The sequence below is a fragment of the Corvus brachyrhynchos genome, unplaced genomic scaffold (assembly GCF_000691975.1).
Source record: "Corvus brachyrhynchos isolate BGI_N302 unplaced genomic scaffold, ASM69197v1 scaffold126, whole genome shotgun sequence".
Classification (NCBI taxonomy): Eukaryota; Metazoa; Chordata; class Aves; order Passeriformes; family Corvidae; genus Corvus; species Corvus brachyrhynchos.
This window is the reverse complement of record NW_008239283.1, coordinates 5,517,742-5,524,459: the sequence shown is the minus strand read 5'-3', so window position 1 is coordinate 5,524,459 and position 6,718 is coordinate 5,517,742.

Below are 6,718 nucleotides of genomic sequence, written 5' to 3'. Positions count from 1 at the left end.
CAAGCTTTTATCTGTCAGGTCACCTGGCCTGAGACATCTCCATCAGGGTTCTAGACTCCCTGGCCTCCCCTGGATGATGTTGAATTGCAATTCTTTCTAACTTCTGTTTCAGCAGGGCTTCACTTCAAGAGGCCTGGAAAATCAATGGCACTTCACATTTTTAGGTGTATATATGTTGTCCAAAATGTCACAGACCATGTCTATTTTCCTTTTACTTGCATTATGAACTGACCTTTTATTGTTCATTTGAGAAGTCTTTGGTTCTATATCTTGTTTTCCTCAATTCATTTATTGCTCCATAATGGATAGGTGCTATTCAGTGAAGTACTTGAAAAATTACCACTTTACTCTAATAATGTATTAGCAGCATGATGAAAGAGGCAGTTTAGAGCATGGTTTAGCATTTTCCAGTTCTGTTTTTATGGAATGGAAAACATTTTAAATTATTTAATGCTGTATTAACTTCTAATTTGCCTCATCTGTGTGTAGTTTATCATATAATTCCATGCTGGAACTGAGGATTCCCTCTAAGTCATATATCAATAAAATTAAATTTAAAAAAAATCCTGGTATTAAACAATGTTTCATAACCTAGATTTTTATTGGCTTATATAAACTTTAATTAAAGCTAAGTTTAGTTAACTTCAGCTGGCTTACCTGCCATTGCATAGAGCAATGAGTACACTGTTGCTTTTGTATTCCTGTTTTATGTTAATATAAAAGGCAGACTTTAGCACAACACAGTGTTGAAAGGTATGGAAATTACACTGGGAACATCCTTGGATGTCAGTGAAGCAGTTTGACATTTACTGTGATGTTACACCAGGGATTAGACCCTCTAACAGTGACACTCCAGGGAGCAGTACCACTGTATCACCTGCTATGTGCCTGACTTAGCAGGAGCTGAAAGACAGTGCCTGGGGAAAAAAACAGCAAGGAAAATGGTGCTACACCTCTAGAAGGTGATGGAAAATGCCACAATTAGTAGGTTACATCACCTCTCAACCCGAGTCCTTCCTTTCATCTTTAACAAAGAACTTTGTGCAATGCCAGCTGTGCCAGCTCTCCTCACTTACCTGCCATGTATCACCTCACACAGCAGATCCTTCATGCCTGCTGGGTGGAACATTTTGCTAAAAAATACACAAACCCAAAAATGTTTTTTGGCTAAAATTGCATGATTTCTCTCTGGAAAAACATTCAATGCTCTTAGACCAACTTTCCCTGAATTTTCACTTCATTTAACAAGAGTCATAACAAATGAATATTTTTTACTCATGGTGTTGGCCAATTCTGATGAAGATATTTTCTGGGAAACATTTCAAGCAGATCTTTAGTGACTCTGGTCTCAAGATTTAGATGTTAAGAGATATTTACTTGCTTTGTGCATCATATTTATAAAGTAAGTATTCACAATTTCCGGCTGCCAGTGTTTCTAGTTCTGTCTCACCTTTTTTGAGGGAGCATAGCAATACACACAGTATTCAAGTTTTCTGGATGGCTTTCTAAAATGTGATTTCTACAACTGCATAATAATGTTTTCTTCCTTGTTCTTTATGTGTCCTCTATAATCCCTAATGCTTTACTTGGTCTTCTTGCTGTTGAACTTCATGCAGTACCCAGAGAACAATCCAGAATGATTTCATGATCTCTCCCTTGCATAGTAATAGTGCAGTTAGAGCCTACCATGCACAAAAATAGAACAATTTCTCCACTCTACGCATTAATTTGCATTATTGCTGCTGAATTTCATTGCAGTTTTATTGCCCAGTCATCCAGGATTGCAGGATCCTTCTGTACATGTTGGCAGTCAGCTTTGGGCTTGTCAGAACAGAGCAACTTTGTGTCATCAGCAGAGTTGTTTTCTTAGCTTCGTTTTTTTTGTCTTTTTCCTTTGTTTATGAGCATCTCAAACACATTCCAACACAGATTTTCCTGGAATAACTAAATAATTAGTTCTCACCTTTGTTTCCCACCTTTAACGTAGTTTTATTACTAACCTTGCTATGACATAAAAGTTCAGGTCAGTAGGAGAATTTGGTGAAGGGCCTTGCTGGAAAATCCACAAGTGATATATGGCAGGACAGTCCTGTGCATATGCCTTGACTCTTAGAGGGGGTTTCTGCAAAATTCTTGGCACCTCTTTCCCACAGTATCATTCCAAACCATGAGTTTTTCCCTCCCTTTCTTTCCACAGCTCCTGTTTCCGTGTTGGATGCAGAATTCAGGCTTCCACCCCCCTCATTACGGGCTTTTAAAGATTGGCATCGTTTGCCTCTCTCCTCTCTGCTACTAAGATGTATTTAAACACTACATACTGCCAGAAATAGTTCATCAGCTTTACACTTCAGATCCTCTGAGAGCTTTAGGGCACGAGCATTTGAGCCCAGCAATTTGTAACTGTAAATTTTATTGATTTGCTTTAAAAATGTTTCTGCTGCGGTCTCAGCACGGTCCCATCTCTGCCTTGAACTCTTGTGCAGAGATTCATTGCACCTGCCCATGATGCTCCCTTACACCCCTTCCTCCACTCCTACCCCAGTCCCACGGGCATCCTGCAGGCTCTCTACCTCCACAGGATTTGGGAAGCTTTCCATCATCAGCTTTTGGGCCTTCAGGAAACCATGTCTTGAAATTTCTCATGATCCACCTACTGTACTTTACATTTCAGCTATCTGAACTTGGTTTTTCTCCCATTCTTACATATTATTCACATTTTAAGCTGCACCTTTATTACTCCTAATAGCATCTTTTACACTGCTCTTTTACCTGGATGGCTGGGTTTTTTTCTTCTAAACAAGCTTGCTTTTTTTTTTTTTTTTTTTTTTTTAAACAAGGTGTTCACTCCAGGCATCTCTTAGAACATTTTAAACAATCTTTATGTCCTGAAAGCTGCTCCTTTAACTGTTTTTCTCAATTTAATACCATATTGTTTGGTGTTTGTCTTCCATCTCGAGGATGTTGCATAGAAATGTTGTATGTTCACTGATACAGATGAGCTCTTCTACAGATAAACCATATGCCAGGGCCAATGAACTACTCACAACTAAACCACCAGCTGATTTTTCTCCTTCAGCTTCTGAGAAAGAATCATCAGCATCTCTAAATATGTCACCTCTCCACCAAGTTCTATATGGCATAGGAAAAGAAAGTATCTCCTGCCCTCAGAAGCATATTCTCTAGGTATCTCCAGATTCTAATCTTATCTTTTAAATTACCCCAAGTTATTTGAATTCAAGTCTGCTTACTTGGTAAATGAGAGTAGCATAACTAAGGGGCACAAAGAGAAGGACAGAATAATGGTTCCTCCTGCATTAAACCTTTAGAATCCACATTGCCTCCTGAAGGGTCAGTGCTCTTGAAGACTTACTCAGCAAAGCAAAACCTCAGGGTGCAATGAAACATTTTGCTTGTTGATGATGGAATCAAATACAGAACCATATAGCCTAAGATGAAAGTTGTCTTCAGGAAATCCAGGAGTTACAAAGGGCAATCATTTTGTACATGTAAACTCTGGGTGTGCATGATCAGAGTGAGACCTTCTTTCTACTATTTCCACTGCTTTCCCAAGTGGAGATTTGCATCTGCAAATCAGACAACAAGGGAACTAAAGTGGAAACTTATACCAGGCAAACTACTAATAGAATTAGTGTGTTACACTTATGCATAAGTGCTTAGCAGCCTAAATTCCCAAATTTACCCTAAAGCAGTGATTATTGTGTGGTATTGGAAAGAATTCTGCCTTTTTGGAAGATTTTCTGTATAAGGAAGGTTCCTGCAGATCATAACACAGCACCATTTCAGCACTGTAGACATTTTGTGTGAAGCAGTACAAATATAAGCCATCAAAATTACAGGCTGATATAGATTGACTTGCAAACTAGGGTGTCTTCAAGGATCTCCACTCAAAGCTGTTACAGACAGGACAAATTCTGTTACTGCCCTCCCTCTACCACCACCTCTCTGAGGACAGTGCTCCTAGGCAGCAGGACCCAGAGTCCTTTGGGACTTCCCAGCATGACTGAAAATCACTGCCACTCCACTGATAATCTGGCTACTTTGCTTTCCTGAGCTGGCCAGTGTCATGAGAAGAGCTTACCCTGAGTCTCTGTGACTCCAGCAAATCAGTGCAGTCAGTCCTCTGAAGCTGAGCAGACTTTGGGATAAGGTGGCCATATCCCAGGGAGCTTGGCTCATGGTATCAGTTCCTGGGAGGACCAGACATGAATAAAGCAGGAGGCTACACATTTTGAACGCCCATCAAATAAGGGAGGCTCAGTTTATTGCACTGGTTTTCATCAGGATTAAGAGCTTAAAATAAAATACAAGTAAGTTTCCTGAAAGTAAAAATTTGGCAGAAAACAGAGCTGTCAACAGCAGGAGAAAAAATGTGTTAATCAAGAGATGCTTCCTTGAGATGTGTTCATCCAAGAGATGCTCCAAAGAGAGAGCAGGGATGTCACTGAGAGAAGCTTAGGGACGGATGAGTCTTGAAAACCATTCTTCATTTTTTATATCAGTGATTGCTGCTGTCAGAGACCTTCAATCTCTTGAAGAGGCAGTGTTTCAATCTCTTATACAGGCAGAAGTGTCTGTATATACAACAGGGAAACGGGTTTACTTGCATTTGGAGGTGAAACACTGGTGGATTCATTTACCCTACAAATCCAGAAAACCTTTTCTTACTCACTCTGAAGAGATGTCCTCAGATACATGTAGCCTGGATTCATTTAAAGAGCCCACTGGGTTCCCCACTGCAGATACCAGCTAGAGGTCGTTTCTGGCCATGGGTAATGAGGGCAGGTTTTCCCCTAGAATATAGATATTTTCACTCCTGATTATTCTTTCTGGTAACCTCTCACTCATGGGAGCTGACAAATACGGTCTCTCAAAAAAACCCAAAGGTACTGGGAAGGATGGAGATGGAAAATCAAAGCAGTCACAGCAGTTTTTCCGTCAGGGTGGCAAAGGACCTGACTCCTCAATAGCAACCAGGAGGAGGGAAATGTGGGCAACAGCAGGAGGGAGGGAAGTGACACAGTTATTTTTTGTTTTTCATTGAGTCTATCGTAAAATTTCAAAACTTTTCTAAAACTAAGAGGAATGAAACAGGCAACAGCAATAGACATGGGATGAGACACAGCAGCCACTGGAAGGAAAAGATGGAGTAAGATCCAGTAAATTTTTTCTGGGCTGCTTAATTACTGCGATAATTGTTTATTCTTTCCTCTCTTGTGTTAAACATTTGCTGTTCCACACAGCACTCAGCCTGGTCATCAGCGAGGATGAAAAGCCCATGTCAGCATGTTCAGCTTCCCTCCCATATTCCAGTCTCACCTGGCACCCTGGAGATGCTCAGCTGCTCCTGCTTTTTTATTCCCACCTTCTCATAAAACAGAATGCAATCCACAATGGTAATAATACACTCCACTTCTGCTGAACATGAATGCTCTGAGAATCAATACAAATAATTATTTAACCATGTGTATAATACAGAGACTTTATTTTGTTTACTCCCTTTGCCATTACCCTCACAAACACTCTGTTGGTACAGCAGAAACAGGCAATGTGCCAATATATTGAAGTGTCTAAGGTAAACACATCACTCCTTTTCTGTGCATTTCCACATCACTGTGGGTCTGTTCCTCTGCTGCACACATGGGGAACCAGTAGTTAGGCTGTGTTCTTATTATGCTATAACGCAAAATATGAAAAGTAAATGTGTGATATATTTTGAAATTTATGATGTAAACTTAGCTCGGGAGAACAGTTATCTTTGCAATTTCACTGGACACAGTAGCTTGGTCTTTCAGGTTGGAAGAGCTGTGCTTCACTATGGTTAGAAAGGGATTAGGGAGACTGTGAACAAGTCAGACTAAATTGGCTGAAACATTAATAACCCTTATCACTCCTCCTTAGGGGTTGTTTACAAATGGGTGAGCAAGACTTCGAGTCCCACACCTAATACTTTCATTCTGGCAGAAAGAACACATAGCACACAGCAACAGATCTCCCTGTCACAGTACAGAATGAGGCATGTTAGAAGTTACTGCCTCACATAAGGTATCTGCAGAAGGGGACAGTGCTGTGTCTATCACTGCCCAAAATCTCTGTCAGAGTTAGCAATGGCTTCACTCGTGCACAGTTCACAAACCCAGAAACCTCTGGTCCCCTTGAGCACATTCAGATGATGAGAAAAGCACCTTAGCAAATGCAGGAGGTGAATTTCTCCTCTCAAAGGGAACAAAAGAACTCGTTAGTAGTATTTTCTCAGTATTTTGTAATCAGACCAACATGGTTCTTTCTGTGTTGTCACTGTGCAATTTGCACCAGACTAGGGCAGGGATGTTAGGACAAGAGAGCAGGAAAAGTCTGATCCAAACCCACTGAAGGCACCACTGCAAGGTACCTGCTGACTTCATGGAGCTTTGACTGCAGACCTTGGAGGATGACTCACCTTGTTACAAGAGTTCTTAGAAGGCCAAATACCTCAAACACAGCAGGATTCATGCTTGCTGGAATCCCCCTGCAGAGCTGATGGTGGGTGCAGGAGGGCTGAGGAGGGTTGATGGGCAGGGAGTGAGAGGACAATTCCCACACTCCCACCATCAGCTGCTCCAAATGGAACCCTCAATGCTGAATGAGAGACTTGGAAAGGAAACCTATGCCTAAAACACAGAGGAATCCAGCTGCAAAGATGTCAAGACAGTCAGCTAGG